The sequence below is a fragment of the Glossina fuscipes genome, unplaced genomic scaffold (genome assembly GCF_014805625.2).
Source record: "Glossina fuscipes isolate IAEA_lab_2018 unplaced genomic scaffold, Yale_Gfus_2 121, whole genome shotgun sequence".
NCBI lineage: Eukaryota > Metazoa > Arthropoda > Insecta > Diptera > Glossinidae > Glossina > Glossina fuscipes.
In genome coordinates, this window is record NW_023998464.1 from 3,515,939 (window position 1) to 3,538,210 (window position 22,272).

The 22,272-nt window shown below is 34.3% G+C and overlaps 1 protein-coding gene and 1 non-coding gene across 2 annotated transcripts in view; both read right to left on the reverse strand.

Annotated features, from left to right (window-relative positions):
- Positions 1-22,272, reverse strand: part of LOC119640645 (sodium/hydrogen exchanger 9B1) — a 71,959-nt gene that overhangs the window by 39,607 nt on the left and 10,080 nt on the right. The gene's annotated exons all lie outside the window — the stretch shown is intronic.
- On the reverse strand, positions 15,136-15,208 carry Trnaa-agc. Its single transcript has one exon. It is a non-coding gene; the product is annotated as a tRNA-Ala (tRNA).

Genomic DNA, 22,272 nt, shown 5'->3' on the forward strand with positions numbered 1-22,272 from the left:
ATTGTTTTATTTCGACGCGATAATTTTTCATCAACACGCCCGTGCTTTATTTATCAATTCCTCACCTTGCTATAAACAAATGAACTGCGGAATTCCTGGTCGAAAACTACGATGTTTGCACGAAGACTTTCATCATTAAAATAAATCTATTTGCAGTCGGATGGTTATTTAACAGTTACTCTACTGTATTTTTTCATTTTGTTGTAAGTTTGCTTATAGCACCCAGGAACTGGGTGCGCCTGCTCCGAAATATACACGATTACTTGATCAACTTGCAGTGTAGTTTCCAATAAGAAAATTCTCACCTACTTTATTACTGCTTACTCAAACTGTCAGTCGATTCTTCTCTTACGACTACGCTCATAAAATGAAATACAGGCCCAAACGGTGTCGCGTAGATAGCATTTATTACTTCGAACAATCTCCGCAATGAAAATAGAAGGAATGCGCTTATGTCCCCCTCTACATTGCTATTTGAAAGAAAGAGATGCAAATCAAAATGCAGTCTTTCGTTTTGTTAACATCAGTAACACCAGTGAAGTCACTTATTATTGAAAGCATTGCCAAATGAATTAAAACCTTTAAATCTATGATGAGTGCCTGAGATTCGTTTTAAAGCTATTGAGTCGTTGTACGCTACTAAACTTATGTTTGCAAATTAACATTAAAACAACATCACTTGCGCACTAAAGCAGCAACAAGTAGCTGTGATAATAGTGCACAGAAAATTTTATGAATTCATTGAAATTGTAATAACCAGAGAAAAATGATGAAACTAATTTTGTATACATAAGCTGCAGAGAACGTCTACAATATCAGCAGTAACGACAACAATAAATCAAAACAATTTACTTAATGCAAATGTTCTGAGTTTATCTATGTGCGGATGGATAATAAGAGAAATTAATATTAAACTAAAACAAAAAAAAAACAACAAAATTGGGTACGAATGTCATCTTTTTTATAAAGGCGGCAGCTTATTTTGATGCATGTACGCGCAATACACAAAAAAATTCGTGCAATTTTCTTTCTTTTTTTGACTTTGATTTTAATTTGAAATGTTTATGGTGGGTCCAAACATGTCTTTAAACGAATCTACCTATGTCTATCTGGAATTGTTTACTTCACAAAAAGTAATGCTATTAAATTTGCTTCATATGTTGGAATAACGGGCGTTTTACTCTATCACATAAGCATAGTAAAACAAGTAAGTCAGGCAAGGCCGACTATTAGATATCCTACACCACTTAGCCTAATACGTTTATCCACTCGTGTTGGTAAAGATGCATCAAAAGCTACACATTATTTTCATGCAAAGGCATACTTTTCATGAATATTGGAGGAATCCTTATATGCGTTGGTATCCAGGAAATAGACCTACGTGGTCCAAATTCGGTAACGTGAATTTCTGTGCCGATTTACTACTATAAGGTAATTTTCATTTTCATAATTGGAGTATTACAATTTATATACTTTTACTATATAAAAATTTATATTTCGTAGAAGCAGTTATACGGGAAAGTGTTCAAAAAATTGCCTCAGCCCAAACGAATTTTTCATACTAATTTAGCATGTCCAAATACTATCGCAGAGCGAATTTCTAGAAAAATGTGGAAAATTGCATTTTTTTCGTTTATACTTTTCAAAACCATTTTCCAGGACATGCGCGCTGTGGTCATAGCACATCAGTAGACCAAATTTCATCAAAATATCTCAAAAATTGCGGCTTCTAGCTTGAACACAAATTTACATGGATGGACATCAGAAGAGCAGACGGGTAGACATGTTTAGATCGATTTAGAAAAAGTTTCGTATAATAATAGTTCCGTCTACCGTAAGCGCTTCTGCTTGTTACATACGTCCAAACAAATTTCATATACCTTATACCACAAGTGGTGTAGGGTATAATTACTCTGATTAAGTTTTTGCAAAAGACGACTGCACTCCTCTTCATTGCTTTTCCTATATTGATTTTTATATTACAAAATTAAAACTGATCTCTGTAGGAGTTACGTCCTCTTTCGAGTAAAAATGCCTTCGACTGCTGAACAATTGTGTATATATAGCCTTCAAGGTTATTGATTGATGCGCTGGGTGGGAGGGAACAAAATGTCTATCTATCCAAATCTTCTTTGGAATTCTAGATAGTTGTTTTGCCCTACTTTATTATATTTAACTCACGTCATGTCGGTTTCATCTTTTAAAAGTTAACATCACCGCAAATTTTTCAGAGAATCTGAGATTTTTTGTTGACTTAAATAACCATTTAAAGAGTCCAGAATGCCATAAAAGGTAACTGTAGACGAAGAGATTGAGAAAATGAATTTTCAAATATAATCATATGGCAATATAGGGGCGCTCGAAATTTTAATTGGGTGTAATGGAACGCACATATTTGAAAACGGCACGCAGCGTACCTCAAACAATTTGTATTGCTTTCATTCGCATTTTTTGCAGTATCTTTAAATTAACGTTCTCTACGGAATGGCGTAGGATATTTTCAATAAGCTTGTCCACACACTTTCTATCGTTGAAAGAGCATTCTTTTTTGTCGATCGACAAGTGAACTTTTCTCATTCAAACGCTTGCCAATCTACAAGGGCGATGTGGTGCAAGCGTATATTAAGTCCGCGCGGATGCAACACCCATAAGAACATGAGGTAGATCCACCTCTTATCAAAACCACTTTCTGAATTGATCGATGTTTGTCTACTCTTCTGGCCGTCTTCTTATTTTTCTGTAGTCAACGCACAGGCCGCAATTTGCAGTTGTTTTGATGAAATTTAGTAAATTGGGGTTTTGGTCGACGGGCGAACGCTCTTGAAAATGGTTCTAAACGGAAAGATTTTTCAGCCTTACAAATACTTTTGAAATGCCCGTTATATGAATAAAAATAGGGCGGCGTACGGTAATTAATATTGAGCGGAGGTCTCCTACATAGTTTTTATTTATTGTCCTTTTTTTAAATTAAATTTATTCCGTTTGAATTGCATGCTGCAAAACTGATGTTTCAACAAAATTCTAAAGTTATTTTTTCTTAAAACTTAAATATACCTTTAATAACCTCCTTCAATACTATTATTCTATTGCCTTTTCTTGTGTCCCAAAAAAATCCCCAAAAACATCTTTTTCTAGACTATTACATTCAAGTTGCCTTTTAACCCGGCAAGATCATCGTTTACATATAATTTTAATAATTTTTTCATTTTCTCTTTAAAAAAGAAAAAAATGTTTTGGTGGGACAAGACAGGCTGTCAAATACTCTACGCAAATATGCCTAGTACGAACCTTCACCTACTTGCGTTATAAAATATGAAAACTTGTGTTTTATTGCCTACTTTCATTGAGCGGCCTTATGTTGGAAGACGTTCGAAAAAGGTAATTGGATAGGAGGACTTATATTTTGGAGGAACGCTTTCATGGGTTGTTTCAATAAATATGTTCCCACCTCAATAAATATGTTCCCACCTCATCCACATGTTCATTACGCCAAAATGTTATATTTCACAGCATCGACTCATGCATCGACTTTTTCAAAATGTATAGCGTTCCATTCGGAGTCTAAACAACTCGCTTTATCGAATTTCATCAAAATACCGTGAATGTAAAATACATATATAAGTAGACGACAGACGGAACGATAGGCGTCCTAAACCGGTAATACCATAATATGACGCGACACCACACCAAGTTTTTCTAAGCATTACATACATCAAGGCTGGTACTTATGCTCTTATAAAAATAATGCAAAATATAAGAAAAGAAAATTCATTTTCATGAGCTTGTATACCTCTAGCGAGATCAGTCCCTTCCACCATATTTTATGGAAAGAACGTGAACTAAGTTCGAGAATGTTAGTTTGGACGATTTCATGGCTGTTCAAGAAAAGTTATCGTATTAATGCATTAAAAGCCATTAAACATCTATTATGAAAACTAAACTAAGTTAAAACTTTATTATTATCAAATAGTAAATGAGGACGCAAAGTTAATAAGCTTCTTCAGACTATGTTAAAAATATTATAAAAACTTATTTGTCAGTTTAGTGTCCGCGTAATTTCGAAACTCATGCAATCGTGCGTTGAATTGCAATGAATATGAAATGCGATGGTTATCAAAAGTAATTTTGCAATCAATACGTTATCTGCATACTTATTTAATTGAGGCCATTGACTCCTTAAAAAACTAAAGCAATACTAAATCAAAGTTAATAGTACCACATAAGTACTTTTATGTTTCTTCAATCATTTATTTGCTTTTCATAGAAGACACACGTTACACGTTCACACAGGCCAACATTCTGATATTACGTTATGTTTTAAAGTATAAAATAATTTAATTAAATATGGAGATTTTGCAAACGAAAATATTAAAAAGTTAGCATTGTTATAAGTCATAAGAAAATGTTAAAATCACTCAAGTTAAGGAGCTCTTGAATGAAGTTACTATATTATTACATCTGTGCTACTTTTACATCCGTCTTGCAGCACTCAGAAAACCATATTAAAATTTTCGTTAAGTACTTGTATATATGAATGATTGGGGAACAAGTCCCTAGCGTTTTTTCGCAAATATTCAAGCACATTTTTCTTATCGGTTTTCTTCTACTGATGGCTAATAGCGAAATTCCGGATCGAAACTATATAAAATGTGGTAAACTGATATGAATAAGAAAGTCTTTGTGTTGTTTTTTTATTCATTTTCAAAGGCTTTTCATATAGCGTTTCCCAAATGTTTTCTCATGAGGGATAGAATGATATACCGATGATGATCGTGGAATCATTGCACTGAGACTTGTGAGTGCGGAAACTCTTATCTTTTAGGCCATGTTTTGCAGTTGATATGAGCCAAGTGTTAGGAAAACATGGATGCAACCAAACATTACGTTGCTACTGATTTTTCCGTTGCTTGGGCATAGAAATTGAAACGCAATTGGAGTAAATCTATTTTTACATACAATAAAATCGTTTATATATCTATAAAAGGTGTCCTGAAGTTCATGTAATGTTTGAGTTCTGCGTCATTTGTGAGGTAAAATGCTGCTAATGGAAGCAAAAGACAGCATGACAATTGACAGATAAGGATGGCACATGTCATGTAACGCGAAAAATAACTCAATTGCTGCATAAACTGTTTCCTGCTCGCATGATTTCACGTTTTGGTGATCAAAGTGGGCCCCCCAGTTCATCACTTTAGTTTCGCTCGATTTTTTTCTTCTTCAACATCCCTTCTTGCACGAATTTCGGGATATCCATTCTGAGGGACTTCGAATATATTCTAGCGCTTTCTCAAGCTGAACGCACTACCAATTATTATAATGTTCGAATTTATAGTTTGTTGAAGCTTTGATTAGACTGTGTTAAAAGGACGTTATGTTCCCTCTGAATTCGAAGTAATTTTTCTTCTGAATTTGAAGGACAGTAGTCCTGGATCATGATGTATGATTGAATGAGCCCAACACGAAACACGGTGCTATGGCACGCTATTAACTGCAATAATTGAGCCGAAAAATGATAAAAGTCGACGTATCGTGATGAATCGTATCTCGCGCGAACTCTACGTTCCCCAAGCAAGAATATTCCTAAAACATTAGCAACACTGATTTGCAATGTGCTACCCTGCCCGCTGCATAGACCAGTGAGAGCAATCATACTCTATCAGTTCTGATCAACGCCGGTTTTAATCGCTGTCTGTTCGAATAAGGCTTGCATTCTTATGACCATATCAAAAAAATATGTCCTCTTGAGGATAGACTCAAAGTGTTCCTGGAATTCATGCTGTGTCTAAAGGATGGGAAAATTATGGGATACAGGCGGATAACATTTTGCATAAAATACCTCACAATATTTTTTCAAGATAATTGTTGAATTTTAACAAAAAGAAAAAAGATTCGGCATAAACTTGTTCACACACTCATAACAAGTAAAATATAATAAATCTATTACGTTGATTGTATTTAAGCAAATGTATATTGAAAGGTTATTATATTTCACAATATACAAATATCACTTACCTAAATCAATTAACGGTAATCGTTCAATTCATTTACTTGATGGCATTTAATGAATTTCACACCCACTTAACCATAACGTTAAATATTAATATTATCATTAACGTATACATAGCATGTGCAGCAATTAACTCATTTCAACGTTCGTAAAAAGATAATCAAATCAGTCCTTTTTTTCACGAACAGCTAATTGAACGTATAAATAAAAAATAAAATGTTATTGACTGCATAAATAATGGTTGCAAGATATTTAGACCTAAAGGATTAATGGTCACCACATATTTGTCTTTTAAATGCCTACGGAACTCTTACATCACGCTAACAAAAACGTCTGGAAAAGAGCAAATATTTGAACTTTAACGAGTCTGTTTAATCAAATGACCCAATTTAACGACTCCATTCCGTTTATTTCGTAAAAGAAAATTTATTGTTTTTGGCAGGGAATATTTAAAAGACCAAAACAGGATGTTATATGCCGTGTCGAGTGCCTTCCAAGCATATCGTTATTCATTTGTAACATATGAATATTGCATACGTTCTTTCCGTTTATGAGTGCAATAAATTCTAAATGCTTTTTGCCTTTTATATAATATTAGCTATGAGTAAGTAGACTGAATATGTGTTTTCATTCGAGATATGTATCCTCTGTAGATCAATTGAAACCACGGATTTAAAATAAAAAAATTTCAATATTTTAACGAATTTCCTTGCAAGCATCTTTCAGTGGTAACAATTATCAGAAAAACCATTTTCACTGCTTCAAACTGTTGTCGGTTAATTATTTTTTTAAATAGCCATCTCATCTCATTAGCCAAGTCACACAATTTATTTAATTTGTTTATACAAGGAAATCTCGGAGCAGTTAAATACTTTTTGGCATTCCTTACGGCACAATTGAGGCTTACATTTAGTGAAATCTGCTAAACTTTAAGGCATAGCTTGCAAAGTCTTACATTTTCTTAACGTAAAACCTTTCCCTTATACTCATTTTTTTCGCATCATGCAAACTATTGAGTTAAGTTTTCCGAATCTAGGCACCAAGTAATAGGATGATTTGGTTAGGCCCAGCTGTTCGTTTATTACTGTTACCATTTCTTGGGAATGTACGGAAATCTTGAATTCACACTCATCTCTTGGAAGAAAAAAGTGGAAACATGATAGTCAGGCTTGGTCGACTATTGAGTGCCCAAAAAGTATACCTTGTTTTCATACAAATTCACTATTATGGAACTGTTTATAAGAAATTAGACCTTTGCAAATAAAGGCTGACCTCCCGTAAGAATGACTGTGTGAAGATGTTCAAAACCTGTTGTACGTATTCAAAATTCATCATAGCTAGGATCTAAAATAGCCATCCTTCGTTCAAATCTTATAGAGACAATTTTATATCAAACTAATTTTATGGATCACGTTTCGTCATAATATATAATAAACTAAGACTTTTCTGCCCTGAGAAGCAAAAATCCTTACACAGGTTAGGATTCAAAAGTAGACGTGGATGGTTGGATGGGCGAATGGTTGATGCAGTGAATTTTTTTTTATCTAAATTAGATGGAGAGTTCAAAAAATTGCATGAAGCGGTCCAAAGTTTTCACACCACTCTAGATGCTTGGAAATACTTGGTTACTTTTGCCGAGAAATTTTGAAAATTGCAATTTTTTCTATATAACGACTTCAGAAAATAAGGCGTTATTTGAGAAATAGCCGAAAAGGTGGACCGATCCAAACCCTTTTCAATAGTGGTCGTCCTTAATTCAAAAGACGTCAGTGTACCAAATTTCATCAAAAGATCTCAAAAATTTCTACTTGTAATTTAAACACAAAATTTTATGCATAGACATCAGACGGACAGACAGGCTTAAACCGATTTAGAAAATGATTCCGAACCGATCGGTGTAATAAATGATGATAAACGCTTCTGCGCGTTACGCCCAAATGTAATACACCCTTTACTACAAGCGGTGTATGGTATTAATATACAATAGGAAGTCTGACATTTGGTCCATTTTTGCGAAAACATTGCAAGCAAGTTTGACTCACTTCTTTTTAATCGGGTTTATAACAGGATCCTATAGGATAAATGCATTAAGTTCAAGTCAAAGTGTGGTGAAGATTTAACTTAGGCTGAAGCGATTTTTTAATGGCGCGTATAAATGCATTCGATGAGTACGGACGATTTTGATATCAATTTATTTACATACGGAGTTGAGCTCCAATGGAGCAAGAGACGAATTCATTAAAAGCAGGCTATTAAGATATGTCTTATGCTCGAAGAATTTTCGCTTTACCCTTTTATAAAGTTTATAAATTAGGAAAAGCAAAAAGAAAACGCAAAGGCAACAAAAAGGGAGAAAAACGCATTTACATAATAAACGCAGACATATACTCGTAGCCGATGCGGACCCAGGCGAAAAGATAATTACTAATCCAACACAAAGGTGTAAAAGTCTGAGAACCGATACTACGTTTATTAGCGAACCATATGAAGCATTAAAGATTAAGGGTTAGGAGAAAGTGTACGACACCAGCAAAACGTATGTGGGCTTGTATTAAGTGGGCTTGAGCTCGATATTAAGATAAAATTGCAGAAATTATTAAAATTTTTGCAGTGCACTCTAAATGGATTGTATAAATCCATTGGGCTAGTATTATAGGAAAAAAGTTTTTAGAAGAACAGTTCGGAATATTGAAGCTCATCTTGGTTAATAAAGTCGGCGAGTCGGCAGTACTAATTATGAACTTAACTAAGAAGAATACATCTAGAACAGAAGCCCACTTCCCTTTCAATATCTTTCTTCAATTGCTTCAAATTGGGTAGACTTAAACAACTTTTTCAACATATTTTCTTTGTTTTGTTGCTTCGTTTATAATGTCTATTTCAGAGATCGCGTCGATCTTCCAATCCTGACTTTTTAAAATTCTCCCTCTTTGATTAGCAAAACTTTAGATTTCTAAATTGTTTAATCTCAGCTACCTAACATCCTAATAGATAGACTCTGCAATAATATTAAGTTTACTTGTGGTCGAACATAAAGAGAATGAGACTCCATTATTTCTAAATTTTTTATACGGCAAGTTATAATTATAATGGCTTCGCTCTCTTTTTGTATTCAATGAGTTAGAACATAGAGAGCTCCGACACAATTTTCATGCACAATTTATTTTAATTTTAAATATTGCATTTTTTATTATGTATCATTTCGCAAGGGGAATCGCTTTCATTTCATCAAGAATTGAAGGTGATTCAGACCTGCTAACTATTGAAGGTTTACCATTCATCGTTCCTTCAAGGTGATTGGAAACTTTATTATTAAGCATAGTTTGCGTTACCTCAAACAACGCATCAAAGATCTCATAAGGTATATCTACTCTTGCTCTGCGCCATCGATTTAAACTTGTTCTTCCTCTTCCGGTCCTGTTTCATTTTTTATTAAAATTCTTGTTTGAAAAAACAAACAGTTAAATTAGATACGCTTATGATCATAGTGCGCTTAGAGGAATCGTGAACACTTCACAATGAACTTTAAGTCTTTGCATAAAGTTCTCCCCGCAGACGCTTTATATCAAACGCAGCTAAATCAATTTAACAGAAAATTCAGTGCATTTTCATTGGTTGTAATTAGTGAGCCCATGTCAATATTCAGCGAGAGATTGTATATAGAGACCAACGGAAATATTTAAAAAATGTAATGCATTATTTGCTTTTTTGTTGTTGTTAATAAATCCTTTGTTTTTATGCATAGCATGCATGAAAACGTCCTTAAATGTTTGTATACATTTTATGTATTTTAAAAATAAAACGAGTTTTGGCGTAGGGAGGTCAGCATCAGCAACAGCAGCAATAAAACAATAGCGAATTAATAGCAGCTGCAACAACAAAAACCATATTTTATAGTAATAATGATATGGTATTCGACATTGATGCACTGGTATAGGCGGCTGTTGACATTTTCCGCAAGTGTAATTACGGCTGCAATAAAATTAAACAACAACCGATTTTAGTAAACTGCTTCATTTACTTTTATTTGTTTTTTTTCTGGCTTAATTTGATTGCGTTTCGGCTGATGCCCACTGTTAAGTATTTAATTAACAAAATATATTTAATATTGTTAACTAATAATTAGCAATAAATTATACTTAAATTAACAAATGAAAACATGACAATACACTCACAATTTATTTCAACACATTTTTGCTGCAGAAAGATATTTCACTTTAAATACCTTATGGGTAGCTTTAAGTCTTTACGTATTGTTTCAAGTGCAGTTATAACGGTGCATGTAAAGTCGTATCGAAATGCAAAAGTTTGCCGTTTTCATCTCAATTACATTCGATCGTCTCGAACTAATCATTCTTCATTCAATTTGACTGCTGCTGTCTTTTTATTTTTATTTTTTTTTTTCTTTTATTTTACCTATTTATACATGAAATTCAACCAAAGAAAATTAAATTCGAATTCAGTGCATCTTAAGAGAAAATCTTATACTAATTGTTTTAAAAACTAGTATACAATAAAAACGACAATAAAAAAGAAGAATAATAACAACAGAGTAAGTTGAAAAATAAATTAAAAAGTTAAAAATAATAATGCATGTATAAATAAATAGAAAGAGAGAGAAAAAAAAAAATAAAAAAAATCATGTACACAGCTAGCACAGAAGACCACCCGCAACAAGAACAGAGCCAGATTGCAAGTGAACCCCTAAACCATTGCAAACATTCATAAGCTTAACAACCGACTCGCTAACAACACAATATACTTTTAAATAAAAAAAAAGAAGAGATAATAAGAATGAAATGTTAGTTTAAGTAAGACATAGGTAAATCGCGCATATTAAGCAAAGTTGCTTTAATAGACTTTAAAGAGTCCGATAATGAGAATAAGTGATAGACTTTAATTAGGTTTCTGCAAACAACTCTGAGTGCGTTAAACAACTCATTACTGTATTCACATTGACTAAGCCTAATCAAGATAAAGTGCCTAGAGAAGCGGTTAGCGACATTAAAGCCCATCTCACGAAGTAATGCGGGCGAGTCGATAGTACCATTTATTACTTTGATTACGAAGGAAACGCCAAGAACAAACCTACGTTTCTCAAGAGACAGTAAGGACAGCAGAAGCAACCTATTTTTATACGGGGGAAGAGAGGCAATTGGATCCCAACCCAAATTTCTAAGGGCAAACAGCAAGAATTGCTTTTGTACAGATTCAATTGATTCTACATAGCAACTATATGAAGGAGACAACACAACAGACGCATACTCAAGTATAGATCTAACCAAACCCATGTACAGCCTTTTCGTAATATAAGGATCACCTCTTTATAAAACCAACCGCGAACCTAGCTTTACTTAACGAGAGCTCAAGTTAAAACGTAACTTGTGGTCAAATAGAACGCCCAAATCTGTGAACGAATCGACGTCCTCCAACTTATGCGAATCAATGAAATACTGAGTACTGAACGACTTCCTTCTTCAGAAGGAAAGCTTCTTACATTTATTTAGATTTACTTTCCGAAGATTCAACGAGCATCATGCAACCAAATGCACCCCATTAACTTATACCCTTGATAATAGCTTGTGAAAAGGATACTTTCCTTCAGTTTAGAAAAACAGTTGCGTAAAAGTGGTTATAGAGAGAACATCGGAAACTAAAAGGGAATTGTCAAAGTAAGTTTCCTGGCTAAGCTGTTTGAACCGTTAGTGACTGAGAGGCTATCGCCGGTAAGCAAATCTGTTTTGTCTTGTTGTCAGCACGGTTTTTCAAGTCATGCTTTTTCTCAACAGATGCGATTTATATCGACTTTTCCAAAGATTTTGATAAAGCAGATTATATTTAAAATCGAAATTATTGTGAGCGATATTGATGCTTGTATCTTATTATTAGTATCACAATCAAATTCTTTGTAGTCTTATGATGCTTGTAACATTACATTTGGAGCAATCCGTAATAAATAAATAAATAAATAAGTAAATTAGGTTAAATAAAAATGTTATACCACGCGTACGAACACACATCAACATAAATAAGCAATTAAATAAATTAAAATAATCATCGGATGGATTTAGTGTTGCAAGGATTGTTATCATCATTGTTGCAATTGTCACTATCGTGGCTTCTTCGACTATGTTGTAAAACGTGTGATGAGATTAAATAAATTGGCGCTAAAAAGAGTTTTGAATACCTTTAAACAACCAAAATCACCAATAAGTGCACGAGAAAAAGAGAAATGCGGAATATGGAGAGGAAGGATATGCGGCTATGCACGCACTACGTGAAGGGAATTGAAACATTTGTGTAAACAAGACTAATTACGTAGTACCTTGAAACAAACTATGTGGTATGCGTTGCACCTATACATGCACGAAAGCATGTAGAGTCAAATTTTCATTACTCTACCAGCAACGTTCAGCAACACTAATGGTCGAAGTAAACCCAGTTAGGCCAGTTAAACCACCTGAGCAAACCAAGTATATCCATTATCAGTATTATCGACATCATAATTGCCATCGTTATCGTCATCAACGCTAGACTAATTATCAAGCGTAATAGTCTACATACTAGTGAACATATCAACGATCACAACACAAAGCCCATACACATATTCAACAGCTTTTCTACGCCGTCATATATAAGATACACTGGTTACATATAACGCATTCTGCAATGTTTCTCAAAACCGTCATTGCAGGTAATTTCGTTTTATACAAAATTTATTAAATCTTCTTCGTACACATGTGCGGACACGCACATTAGACGGCGAAAATTAATAATCAAAGCAAACCATGTGGGTTTTATGCTGTTAGTACCAAATGTTATTCTAAAGGAATAGCTAGTTAATGCCCGCTAAAGAATTTCAGCAATTTTTAGTGAAAAACATTAACGCATTGGTTGCGTTATGGATGCTGGTTTTCTCGATTAATATTACTTTAGCTTCATGTGGGAAATAATGCAGGGAAAAATGTTTCATTTTGAACAAACCGTGGAAGAATGAACGAACTGAAGCAAAAATTGAAAATCGATTTTGTGTGCGACAGGTAACATGTGTAAGTCAATTAAGGTTTGTAATGTTGACTATGACTAATAATAACCCTGATTAGGTAAAAGCTTTAATAATACATGTGTTGTGGCATATATCAGTATGAGAACTCAAGAAGTAGAAGGCCCTTCCATTGAATCAAGAACATAACATTCTTCGAAGAATATAACTCACTTCATAACATTTTTTATGACATGGTTTCAATATATGTTTCTAGGGCTTTGTCCAAGGATTACAAGCTCTGAGATATTTTGATGAAATTTGGTACATTGACGTGTTTTGGCACAAGGACAAACGCTATTGAAACTGGTTCGGATCGGTCCATTTTTTCGACCATTCGCTAAATATCGCCCTATTTTGAAAATTCGTTACATGGAAAATATTGCAGTTTTCAAAATGTCTCAACTAAAATTTAAAGTGTTTAGGCAGTGTAAATTGTTATGAAAATTGTTACCGTACATCACAGAGATTATGAGTATAATAACTACAACGGCCTGTTTACCCAGAAACCGGAAGCGTGCAAAAATAATAGAGCTTTCAAAAGTTTTTAAGAAACTACTGTACAATCACCTCTAGTAAGTAGTTGTCACACGCTCAAATATGGTACCAGAGTGCCTCACCACCGAAACAGATATTCCCGAAGGATATGTATTGGAGCCATTTTTATTCAGTCTTTACATAAACGATCTACAAAGATGCGTTGTACACAGTAAGGTGCACATGTGTACCTTGACGTGGATCTGTATATAAGCGATTGTAGTAACCAAGTAAACGTGAATGTGGGCGGAATAAATGAAGTTGTTATCGTTTTTCAATGTCACACTTTCTCTCTTCCTGTAATCGCGAACGTGCATCACAGTTTACGTTGTAATAAGAGTTTTGTTTATGATCACTTTTGGTGACTTGATATTTCTTCGTCTATATAATGCACCTAGACTATAATTTAGATGACTTGAGACTTGATGTGTAGGTGATAACTTAAATAAATCAATAAATAAATAAATACATAAATAATAAATTCTTCGGACTAAATGATTTTTTTTTCTTGTTAATTTTAAATTTGGGTCTGTTGCACGGCTTACCGCCAAATTCTTTAAATGAAGTATGCCTCGGTAAATAGCGGAAATATTTCCAGAAAAAAAGGAAAAGATAAAAGAATATTGCGTCATAAGTTTGCGATTTGAGAATTCACTTGAGAATTTCAGATCATGTGCGAGAACAAGTTCAATAAGTGATTGCAAAGTATTGTCTCCGTTACTTTACTCTTTCGGCGCCGTTGATTTTAAAATTACCGGGAAACTTGAAACTACTTTTTATGCTGATAACAGCGCTCTCATTTTTACTTGAAAATCACGAGCGCTATATTCAAAAAACTTAGTGAAGCACTTTCAACACATCTCAATTTCCAATCAACTATGCAAACGAAAAGTTATAATAAACGTAACTAATACGCAAGCTACAATATGTTATTTACAGTCATTAAGTCTCTTAGGAGAATTTCGTTACTATTTTTGTAGTACAAAATGAACAACAATTTTTTTGTAAATCCGTGATGCATATACATATAGATCGGATACTTCCTTCATAGGAAACTTACATTATATTTATAGATATATATATATATATTTATTTATATATATATATTTATTTATAGATATATGTGTTTATAGATATATATATTTGTAGATATATATATATTTATTTATAGATATATGTGGTTATAGATATCAAGACTTTTTCTGGTAATAAACTTACATTTAATGGAAATAGGCGGTTTTCAGCTGTCAGATGTTTCAAATTGTAACTCGTAAATATAAGAAACGAAATTCTTTTATATCATATGTATATCAGACCCATTTCGAACTTATGGTAGCACACCTCGAAATCATTCATTGCCTTTTTAAAAAAGCTGCGATCGTTTCCGTTAACTCCTTTTGAACGAAAGAAAATTAAATAATTACGTTAAATTAACTATTCAAATGAAAAGTTTATTTTTTATATGCATTGTACAACAGCAACAGCAAAGTAAATAAAGAATATTTATATATGCATATATATAAAATAACAAAAAGGAAAAAACACAGTCTGGAGATGCGGGGCATCGATCCCCGTACCTCTCACATGCTAAGCGAGCGCTCTACCATCTGAGCTACATCCCCGGTGGGAGATTGTTGCTTATTATACAACTTAAACAGTCTCTGCCGTAATAAAACAAATTTAACTTCATATCGTAGCTTATATGAAGGATATAAATAGCACCAGTCAACAGCATTTTCGTCACAAAAAATGTAAAAATGTGCTTGTTTAACTTATGGCTTCTGATTTCGGAAATGCAGTCACATTATTCTTTTCCAAATGCTTGACAATATTTAATAAAATCAAATGTGTATGTCCTATATACCATATGCGTGAACACATAAATATATATATATATAAATAAGGTTGTGTAGTTGGTTGCAACTTTCCATTTGGTTATTGCAGTTTATTGTGTATTAAAATTAATTAGAAATATGAGGGTCTGCTAATTATTCGCACCGGCGCGCATGTATGTGAAAATAAGGGAAAACAGACCTTATATGAACAATAATATCTTCAAGCATTGCCTTATCTACGGAGAGCATCGACATTGCCCTATTAGTTTGCCTTTTCCGACTTTCCTACTTCAAATTTTTCTGCTCAATTAGTTAGAAAGAAATTAGGAAATTCGAAATTTGTAAATTTCGGTTTTTTAAATATGCATATTTAATGTGTATGATCGTTCTGAAAAAATTTCGAGATTTGTAAATGGTTTTCAATTTGGTTTTTTCAAGATAAAATGTAGGATTTTTTTTTTTGTGTCAATCAAAACAAATAAGAAAATTATCTTCGGCTATGACCCAAATTTTTATACCTGTCTCGCTTTGGAAAAGACCAAAAGAGAAAAAACTAAACTTTCGTATTCTATAATATTGAATGGAATTGGCTGATTTGTTACAGTTTTGTAGAGTATATGTAAAAATTTGCAATGCGTACCTGTTGCAAGTTATGAGTAATGAGCAAAGTATTTCGAAAATGTAGATTTCTTCTCGATCAATGTTACAATGTGTCCTTTGATGGGTTTGAATCCGTTTCAACACCAATCTACATGCGACAACAGCCAATGTTTTCCCGATGAAAAGATTCTTTCTTTCTTTCTTTTGCGATGAAAAGATTCTTTCCTACAGCCTTACACAGGCGGAAAGACTAACGGACTAAGCCTAAGCTAGTTCAGAATTTGATAACGTTCGAGAACACACCTTAAGAGGCGTTGCAAGCCGCCGGCTGGGTGTTTCAAGCATTTTGGGAAAATGAATATTCCGTCCATTCTTCGGTAGTGGATATAACACATGCAAACTATTAGGAATAGTCTACAATCTACCATGACACATCTTGGCTCTTGGTCTACACTCAAGTTTCGAGTTTATATTAATTCTTAGTTTTTGTACAAAATGTCGGAATAGACAAAACATTCATATGAATGAACCATATTTGCAGCAAATATTCCCTATTATTATTTTCCTTTTTCTATCTTATGTTCAATCCATATGGATTTTTACGCTTTTTGTTTACTCTTATTATAATACAATACAATATATATTATACCATTAAAATTATTTTTAAACCGTACTGGAGAACACCTAAATTTAAACTTTTTAATTTAATTCAATGGAGATGTATTTTTTATAACTAAATAAAAGATGGGAATGAATAAAAAAGAAAATAAACAACTGTTATTGTTTTTTGCCACATTTATTAACGCCTATTGTCTGTTTTCAGTTTTTGCTGATCAGGAATGTGTACACATTACTTGGCACTTCCATGCGTGCAGCAAAAGTATTCGACTTGCCGAACGATGTTGTTCACACATACACCGCAAGCTTAGCAACTTGCGTATACTATATATACGGCAGCCGTAGCGAATTACTTTAAAAAAGTGTTACATTATTACAAATCGACGAAGAAGTTTTATTCGTTGCCATTTTCATGTGTTTTCCTTGTACTTTGACTTTTAACATAGCATCAGAGAAAAATCGCATGAAATCGAATCAATAATTTATATAACATATTACATATAAATATTTTTATATCTGACATCAGGTATTGTATAGAGTATATAAAGTTTTGCGGGCCCAACATTCAAAATCCAGAACGGCTTAAGGTTACTTGCAGCAATGATTCTGAATTGATATAAGCCAGCCTGCCCGTCTGATATCACTTTCTTACCTTTAAGCTTACATATCGAAATTTTCGAAATATTTTGATAAAACTTGACATAATAACATAATAACAGGCCAAAGGTAAACTCTTTACCATACTATAGCAAAAGGGCTTAAATCGATGATTAATTTTTCCTTATCATTATAAGAAAAAGATCAAGTTCGCAGTCCAGCATTAATAAATTGCACTCAGAATTTTCGGGCAATCGTAAGCATAAAGCTTTTCCCCACATTCCCACATCTAGGCCTAAGATATGGTCGCGACAAGACTGCATATTTTCGTCTGTTTGGTGTATGTCAGCTACTATTGTTTTACCTTTAGAATTGCCTAAGACTCCAACCTGACAATGCCTGGCGTTCACAAATCGCGTTTAAAGGTCCTTTCTGTTTACTTACTATGCCCGAAATTAAGTTCACGTTCAACCAATAAAGACATGTCGTAACGCAACATTTCACTCCATTGGGCGCATCAATGCCGCTCGACCGTTTTCCTTTTCTTGAAGACTTCAATTCTTCTATCTCGAGCAAATGTTTTCCATTCCATTTTTTCGTTACTCAGCTAAATAGTGCAATATGTTTCACTTCGTTTATTTATTTATTTGCGTGTTCACTTATACCAATTTGAAGTTTTATAAATTGAAGTGTAGTCGTGTTGTGGGTGAACAAACAATATTTAAATTAGTGATCGCAAATAACAGACTTATCACAATCCACATTATTATGCATAGACAAGCGTACAGAAAATGTGGGCTACGAAAACGAAACGCAATAGAATGTCATTTGCCTTAACGCTGGCAGTCGGTGACAAATTCCATAGTAGAGCATTCCATACCTTGATAGCGTATATAAAAAAATGCTTCTCACACAATGGGTTATAACGACTCATTTGTATAATTTTCATACTACTATTGCTGGCCGCGAATCTCAGTTTCTCATGTAGGCTTGCTCATATGCTTAGGTTTAGAACCGTAACAGGAGTTTGAACCAGGTTGCTATTCATAATTGGCCTTGAGATGGTTGAATTTCTTAATGGGCTCTTGCTTATTAGCAAAAATTTGCATTAACTTTATTCAAGTCCATTTAGCGACCCCCACGATTGCATTGCCACCGAAGTCCCGTTTATCATATCAACCTATACGTTTAATTGGTTGCTGCATCCTCATACATGTGCACATTACTGTGTACTACACACCTTTGTAGGCCATGTCTTGCCGTGTACAGACTAAATAAAAATAGAGTTTACACCGAAGACTTGTACATTTTAATACTATTCGCTTTAAGTTTAAGAACCGAAAAGTAATTATAACTTTTAGAAGATATCGATCCGATTTCTAATCAGAAAATTTTCAGTGTAAACATAATGTACACCTGCCCAATAGCAACATTTGCCAGGTATCATATATAAATGTTGTAATATAATATGCAATCTATGTATGCATATATATAATAGGAAATCATAAACAATGTGAAAATGTAATAAAATACAATGTAATACAAAGAAATGAATATTCCTCACGTACAGACATAGGTATATGTGCACATAAGTTTATATAAATTAAATTTTTTCTTTCCTAGTCACTTAAATCACAGCGTAAGCTTACATTTCAACACCATCGCCTTAAATTTTATTAGACGATTTAAAGCAAAACCTAATTTACTTCAAAGTTAAGGCAAAAGGCAAGGAAAGAAGAAACATAAAAATTAAATTAAAGTCTGGCAACTCTGTCGCGCGGTATAGTCGTATATATTTTGTTTCGGCAATTAAAATTTTAATTTTTTGTTGAATTTCGTGGCTATTCTGCCTTATAGTGTGTGATTTTATAATATTCTTTGAGAAGAAAGCGAGTGAATTCAAAGTAAAAGAAATATTTTTCTTTTACGCTTTGATTCATTTGATTTTTGCAAACAAAAATTTTGAGCTCTGATAAAAATCTGTCTTTTTTTTTTGTTTTCTCTCTTTTTCTCTGTTATTTTTTTACTGTTTGGAGTTTGTGTTGGTAGTGATCTCTCGTTACAGTGTCAACCTAACAGAGAAGTTTTGCACAAATTGGTTGATAAATTTTTATGTTCAGGATTTTTTTTAGTGATTTGTGTGTCTGTTCTTCATAATCGACAACTGTCTTTTTGACAGGACATGGAGTGTTTATATACACCTTGTCGGGCGAAATCAGGCCCGGATTCTGATAGATTCGTTTCTTGTTGGTTCTGCGAGCGCTTTGGTCATGCAAAGTGTGCCGGTATTCTCGGCCGTGCTGCTGACGCAGTCGCTGATCGGTCTAAAGGCTTAAGATTGTCATGTCCTGACTGTAGGCAGCGGGACATTGACTTTTATAAACTTTTCACGGAGACCCGTTATGGTTTCTCGGAATTGAGTAGAAATCTCGGCTCCTTGTGGGAAAAGTTTGAGCTCATTAAGTCTAGGTTTGATGAGTGTCGCTTTATTGGACACTCATCTTCTACTCGTAGCGTAGCGTGTGGGACGTCACCTCTGGCTTTCTCCAAATCTAATTCGTTGGTACAAGTTACCGCTCTATAATGAATAGTAATGTTTCCGATATTGCTGAGTCGGTTGGTAGCAAAACAGTTACAAACAAACCGGCAAGTCTATCGGTTTTAAGCTATGCTGAAGTGGCAAGGGTATCTCCGCCCAGAGCCGCCACTCACTCTAATCAAGTGCCATCGCCTAAAAGTAATGAAGAGAAAAATAAGTCATCCTCTCCTCCTGGCTGTTCGCGTGTGAATGCTGGTCACCAGACTGGGCAAGTCTCACAAGCTTGGTCGTTGCATTGGGTGACTTCAATTTGCCTCAAGTCACTTGGTGTAACACTGATAATTCTGGCTGTTTGCTTCCTACTTCAACGTCTGATAGGGCTGTTGTGTTCTTTAGTGAATTGTTTGATCATAATTTGGATCAATATAATCGTACCCCTAATTGTAATGGTAGACTGCTTGATCTCTGCTTTGCCAATTTTCCCGAGATTTACGTAAATCATTGTCCACCTTTTAGTTTATCTGAGGATCCTTATCATCCATCAATATGCATTTCCTTTCATCATATGAATGATGGTTTGTTGAAATGCCTTAATGTGCCAAATCAAACTTTTTTAAATAATTATTATGATTTTCATAAAATCAATATTGTATTACTAAAACATCGTCTTTCACATCTGACGCTTGATTTCTCAACCGGTAGTATTGAAAGCTTATTGCCATCGTTCTACAATACATTAAATCTAGCTATTGCTGCATCTGTTCCGAACAAGCATTGTCGACCTCGAAGCAGATGTCCCCCGTGGTTTAATAAGACAATTAAATATCACAAGAATAGAAAAAACTCGCTATTCAAAAAATATTCGAAAAGTGGCTCTGCGCTCGACTATGTCGCTAACTCGGTGGCGAGGCATAGATTTAACTCCCTCAACCATCATTATTACTGCAGATACCTTCAGTTCATCAAATTCTCTCTGTTTGCTAATCCTAAATTCTTCTTTAAATTTGTTAACTGTAAAAGAAAAATTCCCACATATCCCTCTCATGTTTCTTTTAATGGGTCTGGTTCCTCGGATGATTTTGAAATCTCAAATCTATTTGCTGAGTATTTCCGACGAAACTTTTCGATTGCTAATTTCGATTTATCAGCAAACTACCCATATCCTATAACTAACTCGGTTTCAATACCTAACTTGGTTATTTCGGAAGATGATGTTTTCTAAAATACAGTTGTTCGCCTGGACCTGATGGAATTCCATCATGTGTACTTAAATCTTGAGCTGTCGAGTTATGTGGTGTGATCTCAAAGATTTTTAACATGTCCTTGTATTCAGGTGTTTTCCCTTCATGTTGGAAGAGTAGTTTCCTTATTCCTATCCACAAGAGTGGAAGTAGACAATTTGTTGAGAACTACAGAGGCATAGCCAAGTTGAGTGTCTTGCCCAAGTTGTTCGAGCGTATGGTGACTCAGCATTTGGCCTTTGCCATTAATTCGTTTATTTCTCCGTACCAGCACGGCTTTCGGAAAGGGCGATCTACAGTCACCAACTTGTTAGAGTTTACCTGTCATGTTTTCAAGGCTTTTTCTAGTGGCTCTCGCACAGATGTTATTTACACTGATTTAAGCAAAGCATTTGATATGGTTAACCATAGACTACTTATCTTTAAACTCCAAGCCTCTGGTTTCCCACCCTACTTAGTGAAATGGATAAGCTCTTATCTGCACAATAGCTCCTTCAGAGTTTTGTTTAACTCCATTAGCTCGTATGAATTCCCCGTTACGTCTGGCGTACCTCAAGGAAGTCACTTAGGTCCCATTTTATTTAGTTTATACATTAACGATCTCCCATCGGTGGTTAATTCCAGCCAGATATTAATATATGCTGATGATGTGAAACTGTTTTCTTCCTTCTCTGTTGAACCGCAATCACATCAGCTTCAAGGTGAATTGGATAATTTTGTTGCATGGTGCTCTTTGAATCTCCTGGAACTAAATCTGTAATGTAAGAAGCTTTCATTCTCAAGAAGAAAGTCATTCATTACTCAGTATTTCATAGATTCGCATAAGTTGGAGGACGTCGATTTGATTACAGATTTAGGCGTTCTATTTGACCATAGGTTACGTTTTAACTTGCATATTGAGCTCTCGATTAGCAAAGCTAGGTCCGCGCTTGGTTTTATAAGAAGGTGGTCCAAAGAGCTTGATGATCCCTACATTACGAAAAGGCTGTACATGTGTTTGGTTAGACCCATACTCGAGTATGCCTCAGTTGTGTGGTCTCCTTCATATAGGTGCTACGTAGATTCAATTGAATCTGTTCAAAAGCAATTCTTGCTGTTTGCCCTTAGAAATTTGGATGGGGATCCGATTGCCTCTCTTCCTCCGTATGAAAATAGGCTTCTGCTGTCCCTACCGTCTCTTGAGAAACGTAGATATGTTCTTGGCGTTTCCTTTCTAATTAAAGTAATAAATGGTGCTATTGACTCGCCTTCATTAC